The sequence below is a fragment of the Drosophila mojavensis genome, unplaced genomic scaffold (assembly GCF_018153725.1).
Source record: "Drosophila mojavensis isolate 15081-1352.22 unplaced genomic scaffold, ASM1815372v1 contig_36, whole genome shotgun sequence".
NCBI lineage: Eukaryota > Metazoa > Arthropoda > Insecta > Diptera > Drosophilidae > Drosophila > Drosophila mojavensis.
The window spans coordinates 13,447,513-13,457,494 of NW_025318858.1; the positions used below are offsets into that span (position 1 = coordinate 13,447,513).

Genomic DNA, 9,982 nt, shown 5'->3' on the forward strand with positions numbered 1-9,982 from the left:
CCCAGTCAACGTGGCACGCCCACATCATCAGCAGGTGCTGATGCAGTCAAGTCTAACAAATGGCTGGGAGCTGGGAGCTCGTTTCTACGCAGCTATCTAAAGCTGTTGATAAAGCGCACATTAAAATATATACGTATCTAAGTATCTCAAAGATACAGGTGAGCCAGCAGGCGGCTGGGCAGGGAGCAGGGGCCAGGCGCATTCAAATGAAAACCGTGAGAATCAAAGCAGCAGCCAAGTGGAGCGTAAAGCTTTCAGTGCCCCGATTGCAGCCGAACCGAAGTGTCTGTCCGAAATCTAAAAAAAAAAAAAAAGAAATCAAAGAAAGATGATGAAGAAGAAGAATATCCCCTGCGTATCGCTTCAGAGCTCAGAGATTGTCCAGTGAAGCCGCCGGCGTCGCCGTCGTCCTCGACGAGTTGTTAAGTTTCAGTATTTTTTTTGCCTTCACGTTTCATTTATTACGTCGAGGTTTTTCCATTTCTGCTTTTTTATTTGTATTTTTTATTTTATTCGACTTGGATTTTTTTCTTTTCGTAAATTAAGAATTTCCCTGCTGCTGCTTTTTAGAGCTTCTCAATGACTCGGCCCGTTCCGTGCCACGCCTTATCCAGCAGTCCCTTAACTGACTGTTGGCGTTATAAAAGCCCAACGCTTCATTGCACAAACATAGTGGCAAGAGCTGAGCCAGGCATTTCTAAAGGCCTGTTGTCTGTTGTCCCGGAGTTGTCAGTGTGGAGGGGGAGGGCGATGGTGCGGTGGGGTGGTTACCCCACTCTCCACTTAACAGAGCACACAACTTTGCTTGCGGTCGAAGCTCAACGCTCGACACTCCAAAATTTTTGCTATGGCTCAAAGAGCTTCAAGCCGGGAGCTCTATCATTTCTGCATACGTGAGCAGAACTTGTGGCACTGCTATGAAGGGGGGGTGGAGCGAATGAAGAGGCTGCGGTGCGTGTTTCTTTCAGCAAGTCTCAAAATGAAATTAATTAAAACAATATAAACAATAGCGCAGAGACATGCGTACAGTGAACTAGCACAGCAGCCAGAGGAGTACGTGGATACAATATATAGGACATGCCACTACCTACACATATATGTGGGAATACAAACTGAGATGGGGGTATACATACAAGATGTATCAAGTAGGTACTCAAACTAATGGAAATAATGGAATCTTTTTAAATCATGTCAATTCAAGGGAATCCCTTAGACTTAGGTTGTCTTCGATTGCTGCTCTTGATTAACTAGAAAATTATAAGAAACGTATTACTTTATTTATTTATAATTATTTAATTATTTATTTTCCTTTTTTTTATATGCCCAACGAATTGTGTGAATTTGGTGTTTAATGTTTAATTATATTAATAAAATTACTTTTGAAAAATGAGATGTATTTTAATCAACAATTTGTATACTTTATAAATCTAGTTTTCATCTACCTTTGGTGCCAAAATTAATATAGTTTTACATGTTTTCAAAGTTGAAATAGTTTTAATTATTCTAAAATAGTTTTAATATACAATATATAAATAAATCAAATTTTTAAAATTTTATTAAATTAAATACGAATTAAAAACAAAATATTCCTCATAATATTATTGAGCTTAATTTTTATAGAATGTATTAAAAATTTTGTAAATATTAAACTTTTATATTTAACGAAATTTGTAAAACATATCTTTAAATATATAACAAAATTAATTACATTATGTGTCTACAAATATATAAATACATTTTTAATTCAATTAAATGGTGTTAAGAAAATATTTTAACTATGATTTATTCATTATTAATTTTACAGCTATTCAATTTGATATTACATTTTAAATTGCAGCAAATTATTTCTTTATTTATTTATTTTTTTTTTTATATTTATTCATTTACTTTTTAAAATTAAAATTTACAAATGATGCTAATTAATTTTAAATTTCGGCTTCAAGTAAAATACATCATCTTCATAACCAGTTTTCACTGTACAATTGCTTAGCGCCATACTATTATAGATACCCCAACGCCGAGTAGAAAATCCTTTTGTAGTTTTTCGAGTGACATAACCCATTGAAATTCTCATATGAATACACACAGTTCACAATTTAAGCTTATTGTTTACATGGGCCAAGCCAAATAGAATTCACTGAATGGCCAAAAGGCGATGGCAAAAAGAAGATGAAATCAGAAATCTGGCAACGCTGACAGCGACTGAAGTGCACTTTGGCTACCTCCCTCACTCACTTTCTCTCTCTATCTCTCTCTCTCCCTCTCTCTCTCTCAGTCCAATCAAAGCGAATAAAATAAGAAAATTATGAAAAGTAGTAAAATGCAAGACAAGCTAGAGTATTGCAAATAAATTCATCTTGGGTGTGTGTGTGTGTGTGTGCTGTTGCAAAATTTGTTGAGTTTTATGTCTGGATAGCAGTCGGCCAAGATTGGACATTGATATCGTACGTGGTCAGGCAGGCGTGCAGACACATGCAGAATCTCCAAGACAAGCGAGAAAGAGTGAAGAGAGAGAGAGAGAGAGAGAGAGAGAGAGCGAGGGGGCTCTGCTTACTGTGTACAAAATATGGCAGAGCAAACATGTTTTAAATATTTATGTGCGAGCTCTGTGGCTGTGGCTGCTCAACTATTATTGTGGCAACACTTTGTCTTTGGCTTGACAAAAGCCGCGCCCACAACGCCTCAGCCGCCACGGCCCGCCCACTGCTCGATGTTGTGTGAGAAGCGCTGGCCTCGACACACGTTTCGGCAATGAAGCTGGCAGCGCACGTGTGTTTATTTTTATTTGTGGCAATGGCTAAAGGAAGCAAAGAACAGGTGGAAAACCAGAAAACGAGCAAGCGACTCCTGACATGTGCTTGTCGCTGTGCGTGTGTTTGTGTGTGTGTGCATGTCCTTTCCCTGCTTGTCTAGAATTTATGTTACAGGCTGCTCATAAATGTCGACGTTACCTTGGCGTTTGGCTGATTGAAATTTTCATTACAGACGTTTGTTTTCTGCTCTTTCTTTTCAAGATCTGTTGAAAATGTAATTGAAATTCGCAAGCAATTGTATTTTAAATATATTTGTATTTCTCAAATTAAAATGGCATATAATATTGAATTTCTTTCGAATTGCTGTGGAAGCAAATAAATGCAGTGAAGATTTTCAATAATTTCTTAAACTTTTAATAATTGGAAAAAATCTTGTATTTTATAGACCTAAGACAAATTTTGAATACTTGATTAATTTTCAATTGGATATTGTGTTTTACATTCTTATAGAGGTTTGAATGGGGTATATTGTGACATAGGCATGCAGCACTTGAAATCCTGGTTAAGGTTGTTTCGATCTGTCTGTAGCTGACGTGTTTAGATCTCGAGAACTACCAGGCTGGTAGAAAACAAAAGTTTTTTTTTTATATATGTTAGGTATAATAGTTTCCCAATATTGGTAAAAATATTATATAATATGTTAAGTATAACACTTTCTTAATATTGGTAAACATAATACTTGAAATTGGCTTTAAATAATTTTACAAACTCTTTTCGATATTATTTATCATATAATAATAACGAATTTTCTATTGAATTCCAGCTTTAGCATATCGATTCATAATATACCATAATGCAAATAGAGGTTTAACAGAGAAATCTACAGATAGTAAGTAAAGTTGAAGTGTATTAAAATGTTATTTTGATTGCAATCTAATCAAGTCCTTCACTTTCATTCCATTCACTACCTATAACTACAGTTAGTACCTAATATATCTTGTATATCCAAAGAAATTCAAAATAATAGCTCATATAATATTTCGCATTAGTTCATAAAAACAAAAATAATTCGATTTTTATTTTGTGTTTAGACATATTACCAATTATTACATCTAAATATTACTGTATATAAAATGTATATATGTTATATATAAATATAACATGAGTATGAGTATATTTAATATTAGTTTTATTTATTTAATTATTATTATTATTTATTTAACATTTTTTGTAGCCAATTTCGTTTTGGCAAATATTGCGAACATTTTCTTGTACTTACAGGGTATCTGCTAGTAGATCACTTACTCAGCTCGACTCTTCTATTTCATTTCCACTTATGTAGGCAACATTTTTTTAGCCAATTTCGTTTTGGCAAATATTGTTGCTGTGCCAACATTTGCTCGGGTCTACATTCTAATTCTTTTCACTCTCTCTCTCTTTCTCTCTCTCTTTCTCTGGCTGTCCCTCCCTCGCCCAGTCTGTGTCGCTGTCTTTGAAAGGCTGTCACATCAAATGCAAAGTAAACAGCATCATTAAAAGAGCTGAGCACCTGTGCAGGTGAAAGGGTTGCTGCAGCACCGAGGCGTGTGGCGTCGGCTGCTTTAGGTTAGGAGCTTTTCGAGCGTGGCAAGGGCTATTAACGACGTTGCCACTTCATTCAAATTAAGCATACGCCGTGTGGAACGACCAGTCAACCAGCGAGGCAGCGAGGCAGCGGGGCAGCGGGGCAGCGGGGCAGCGAGGCAGTTGCCTACGTGCGGGCCGCCACAAAAGGCGTCGCCTCGCTGCCTTTTTGCCCAGTGCTCAAATGTTAATCGCATTTCTTGGGTCCGTCTGTCCATTTGTCGCGTGTCCCTCGCCGGGTGTGGGCAATGGGGGGGTGGTGTGGCATAAGATAAAGGGTTGCCCCTTCTCACGCTCGACGGTTTCGTCCCGCACGTCAGTCACTCATTTGTTTTGTCTTCTGTGCGCTGCGTTGCCCACAAAATGAAAATGGAAATTGGTTTTCTCGGTTTCTTGCTGTCCTCCACAGACAACAACAGCAACGGCAACAACAGCAACACCAGCAACAGCAACAACATTAATTTCAAATGTAAATAAAGTGACAAATTACCTGAATTAGTGACACGGCGTTCAGCGCTCGCTTTCTCGCTCGCTGCTCCTTTCGTTGGCCCAACCGCATTGCGCTCACCTGCTTTGCTCCTGCTCCCGCTTCCCCTTTGCTTCACTCTCATTTTGTTTATTTACTTTTCTTTTCTGTCGTCTCCTCTTCTCCTTTTCTCGCTTTTCTCTCTTTTTTTTTAGTATTTTAATTTTTAAATGAGCAATTTTCTTCGCGCTTGTCGCTGTCCCTTGCAAAGCTGTTGACTTTGGTTAGATGCGTAATTGTAATGCCTGCTAATTACATTCGCAATAGTTTGAAAGGAATATTATATGCTAGGGCTAAGACCTGTAAGTCTGTGGAGAAATATAGTTGGGAGAAGAACAAGAGTCGAGAAAGTGGAATAGGCGGAGAGAGCAAAGCGGACCAATTCTATGACATATTATACTACATTTATATTTTGATCTATTCATAGTAAATCTGAAGTCTCTAGGTCTAATAGTAAAACATACTTTTCACAACAAATTAAGCTTAAAAAGTGAAATCAATATTTCGATAATTGTTGATGAGCAGGAAACGGTATGAGTTATCGAAAAAATATGATAAGCTCTCACTGCATATTGAATACACATTTCAAAATTTCTTTAGCTATTTTATTTTCTGAGATCTTGATGTTCATAGGAACAGGCGAACGGGAAGTCGGAAAGACAGACAACTCAACTGAGCTCGTAGTCTAAGAGAAAAGAGTAAATTTGTAATATTTTCTCTGCAAATATCTTTCAGCTTCCTTTATATATATTATATAAGGAAATATCATGCTCTCAGCATTAACCCATATTATTTATGCTTATTGAGTTATCAATCCTGGGCTCATTATGTTTTAAAGCCAATTTCCGAAGTTCAGTCAACGAAATACACGCTGGCAGCAGCAACAGGAGTAGCAGGAGTAACAGCAGCAGCAGCAGGAGCAGCAGCAGCAGCAGCAGGAGCAGCAGCAGCACGAGTTTAAAGCCTTGACCCAGCGAGCTATTAAATTCAATTATTTTCGAGGCTCAATATTGAATCAAGGCATTCGCAAGATCTTCGCGCAGCTGTCGTGTAAATATTTAATTTACGAAATTCCATAATAAAATTTTGCCTGCCTTGGCACCTTCTGTCGTTGTTGCCGTTGCCGTTGCTGTTGTTGTTGTTGTTGCTGTTGCTATTGTTGTTGCAGCAGCAGCTTTAAGGCAGCTGGGCTTTCACTTCGCATGCCAATTGTTTGGCAAGTGTCAAAATAATAAGAAGCCACCCCTTGGCCGGGCGAACGGGGGCGGGCCCACACAATCGAGCCAAGTGCCAAGTGTCAAAATATTTCGGCAATTTTTTTATGTTAATTTTCTATTAATAAAATAAATATTAAATCAGTGAGGCGACTGAGGGTGACAAATGTCGCAAGACGATGCCGAAGCATTTGCCAAAGACTATATTAGGAGAGAGCAAAACCACTAATTTATCCCCAGAGAATGGTGGGCGGCTGAGGGGGGCGAGGCAAACTGAGGGAGGAGGAGGAGGAGCAAAGGAAAAGCGCTTGCACAGCTGCTGTCTGCCACCACCCCCTCGACTCCTGCCCAGCACTAGCCAGACGCAGCGGGTGGTTTCTTTGATTTGAGCTTTTCCTCTGGCTCGGTTCAATTTAAATTTCATAAATTTAAGACCCCTCAGCCAATTTGCGATTGTGTTATTAAATTTAACAGCCTTTTTGCCTGGCAGCCAAGTGCGACTAAGTCGTTGATTTTCATGGCTCTGCGGCATTTTCATTTTATAATTGTTATGGCGCAGCAACTGTTGTTGTTGCTGTTGTTGTTGCTGTTGCTGTTGCTGTAGTTAGTGTTAACCCTTTAGAGTATTATTTGCCAGGCGGCTGCTGCTCCTGCTCCTGCTCCTCAGCTCCTGCTCCTTAGCTCCTGCTGCTTAGCGGCTCATTAGCCAAGTTTTATGTTTGCAATGCTGTAAAAGTTTTCGCCTATAAACAAGCAAAGATGATTTTCCTACTAACTGGGCCATAAAAAGCCTACGAATTCTCTCGAATTTCGCCAAATTATGCGCATCGATGGGAATTTAATTACCACAATTTCGCGCTCAAGGTCAACAGCTGGTCAAACTCGAAATGTTTCTGCATTAAACTTTGTTAAATTTTGTCAGCTAGGTAAACAGAGTTTGGCCGTAGCTGTGCAGGTGCTCAGCTGCTCCACCGTCGCCCTCCTCAGCCCCTTCCCCTCTCACCTTTGTTGGCATGGCTAGTGCATTACGAGCTGTGCAAAATGTCTCTCTGGCCCCAAAACAATTTGCCAGCAGCTATTTTGCATTGCATATTTGCAGGCGCATAGCTGCCTCTGCCTCTGCCCCTGCCCCTGCCTCTGCTGCTGCTGCTGCTGCGAGTGCAACTGCTGCCGGAATGTGCAACTCAGTGTGTCTGGCTAACCCGTTTACCCAAGCTCTGACGCCACCTCGTTTGGCTCGTGGCTCGTGGCTCGTTGGCTCGTTGGCTTGTGGCAGCAACGGAAGCTACTTGTTGGGTTAATGACGTCGTAAAAATTGCTGCAGCAGCTGCTGTTGCTGCTGTTGCAAGAACTGACACCGTTAGCTTCTGGCAGCCCCAACGAACTCTCAGGTATAATAATTACAAGCGCAGCTTCTTCTACTATGCAATTGGATTGCTTAAAGGGGGAGAAATAAGTCAGGATAGAAAGAAGCAGGATAATAATTCAGAAGCAAGATAATTCTACTGATAATGCATTAGACATGCAAGTTGAAATAATTTACTCTATACATCTATTGACATTAGCTGAAAAAGTCTTTAAAAATTGTCTTGGAAGTTATTATAAAATTCCACATATTTTATAGGTGGACCCTAAATTAATGATATAAAAATAATAAATAAATAATAATTATAATAATAGAAGAAATATAATATAAGAATAGTTAAATTAGAATTTATGATAAATATATTAATATAAAAATAATAATAGTAATATACATAATATAATAATAAATAAGTTAAATTATAACAAAGAATAATTTTTAATAATAAGTTAAAATAAAATTATGCAGAATTTAGGTAGAATATGATCTTTTATATATTCTTATATTTCTGCATTATCACTAATTACTGAAAATAGGAAATATAAAAAAATTCTATTTTTTACGGATATGATCTTTTATATATTCTTATATTTCTGCATTATCACTAATTACTGAAAATAGGAAATATAAAAAAATTCTATTTTTTACGGAATCTTTGTGTATTAACACAAACCACTTAAAGAGCACAGAAACTACAATTCATGTTTTATTCATCCAAGCAAGCCATGACTCGCACAGCTCGTTTCGAATGGCTAGGAAGTAAATCTGAAAACCTTATACCTCATTCTTTATAGAACTTTCGTCTTACCCACAACGGACTGAAAGTACTATAATAAAACCCAATAAGAACACAAAATTAATTCCATCTATATTTTTGGGCAAAAAATATAAAAAATAAATTCTTTTTAAAGTTCCTTTTTCTGTGAAGCAAAGGTGAGAAAAAAAAAAAATACAATAAAAATGAAAATTCCAAAATTTTATTTTATTTCTAATTAATTATTTTCGATTTTGATTGTCGAACACAGCACTAAAAAAAACACTACCTCAAGATGTGTGGCGGAGGATGCGGCGGATGCAGTTACGGCTGGGGTCCCTGGGCTGCGTGTGGTCCGTGTGGTGGTGCTTGCGGGCCGTGCGGCCCCTGGGGCAGCTGTGCGCCATGTGGCGGTGGACCATGTGGCTGCGGGCCGAGAGGCTGTGGTCCCTCCGGTCCGGCCTGTTGGCCCTTCGGATTATATACGTGCTAGGCTTTGGAAAGAAATTCAGGAGCGCTCGCCATGCCCGACACCTTCCGAACCCCTACAGCGGAATTCCAGCCAGTGTCGTGTCTTGGATAACAGGTTGAGCTTGGTTGTCTATATATGCAGCACAGCAACCGTCAACCATCGAGGTAAGCTCAGTCGCTCAGCCACTCGGTCTAGCATGGGGCCGCAGCAGCTCAGGTGTTACTGGAAGGGCAGGTGTGTGCGGTTGGGGCGCGCGCGCGAGTGCTAGGTAAATTGAAAATTGCTTGACAGCCGAAACAAAGCACCGCGTGCTGCCAATAAAAACTTTACTGTCGCAGGTGATAAAGAGAGAGAGAGGGAGGTATGAAGGGGGACGGTTGGGGTTATTGTGTCTCGGCAGGTGGGTGCGCGCAATTCAATAACTCGTGTGCAAAGAGTTGACGACGGCAACGACGACGACGACGTTGGGTGAGGCTGGCGCTCGATTGTAAACAAAACTCGTAATTTGAATTCCTTGCTCTGTTTCGGGACAGCGGGGCAAAGTCCTGCCTTTGTCGGTAGAGGGGAGAGTGGAGTAGTAGGTGCAATAACAAAAGCCGATTTCGCTTTGACGCTGGCAAACGTATGCTCTGCTGTGTAGGCGTGGCATGTGTGTAATTTTTTATTACGAAATTGCTCGTGCTTTGTGTTCATTGTTTATTTGACGCCCGCAGTGCCAGCAGTCGAAAGCTTTGCTTTATGCCTTGTGCATGGCGCGCAAAAGTATGCTATAAAAATTTGCAACTAGCAGGAGCAGAGCAGGAGCAGTAAAGGCAGCAGCAGCATTATTAATTGTTAATTTCATAATTTTTTCTTTTCTTTTCAGATGCAACTTACAACAGACAGGCAGAGATCTGTAATTATGGCGTCATATTCTAAACAATAAAATTTTACTGTCTTTATAAATTGTGTGATTTTATTGATAGGAAGTTACCTGAGTGTGTGTGTGTGTGTGTGTGTGTGTGTGTGTGTGTGTGTGTAAATGTGTGTTATGGTGTCTATTTGGCTTTAAGCCGCCTACAAGCTAACACATATGGCTTGTTAACAAGCCCTGGGCTGCCACTTCCTGCCCCTTCCACACTTTTAGACAGCGAGAAGCTGCAAACGCACAAAGCAACTGAAAGTCATGCTGAATGTGTGTGTTGTGGGTGTGTGTGTGTGTGTGAGGGAGGGAGTGTGCGCGCTTGTTTCTTTACTTTTTAGCCTTTTGGCTGTGCGGCATTCCTGTTGCGCTTAAG

At 39.6% G+C, this 9,982-nt stretch overlaps 1 long non-coding RNA gene across 1 annotated transcript; it reads left to right on the top strand.

The window, feature by feature from the left end:
* Positions 1-8,253: 8,253 nt before the first annotated feature.
* Positions 8,254-9,650, top strand: LOC26528391. Its single transcript, XR_001449426.3, has 3 exons — positions 8,254-8,412; positions 8,505-8,869; positions 9,571-9,650. It is a non-coding gene; the product is annotated as an uncharacterized LOC26528391 (long non-coding RNA).
* The last annotated feature ends 332 nt before the right edge of the window (positions 9,651-9,982 follow it).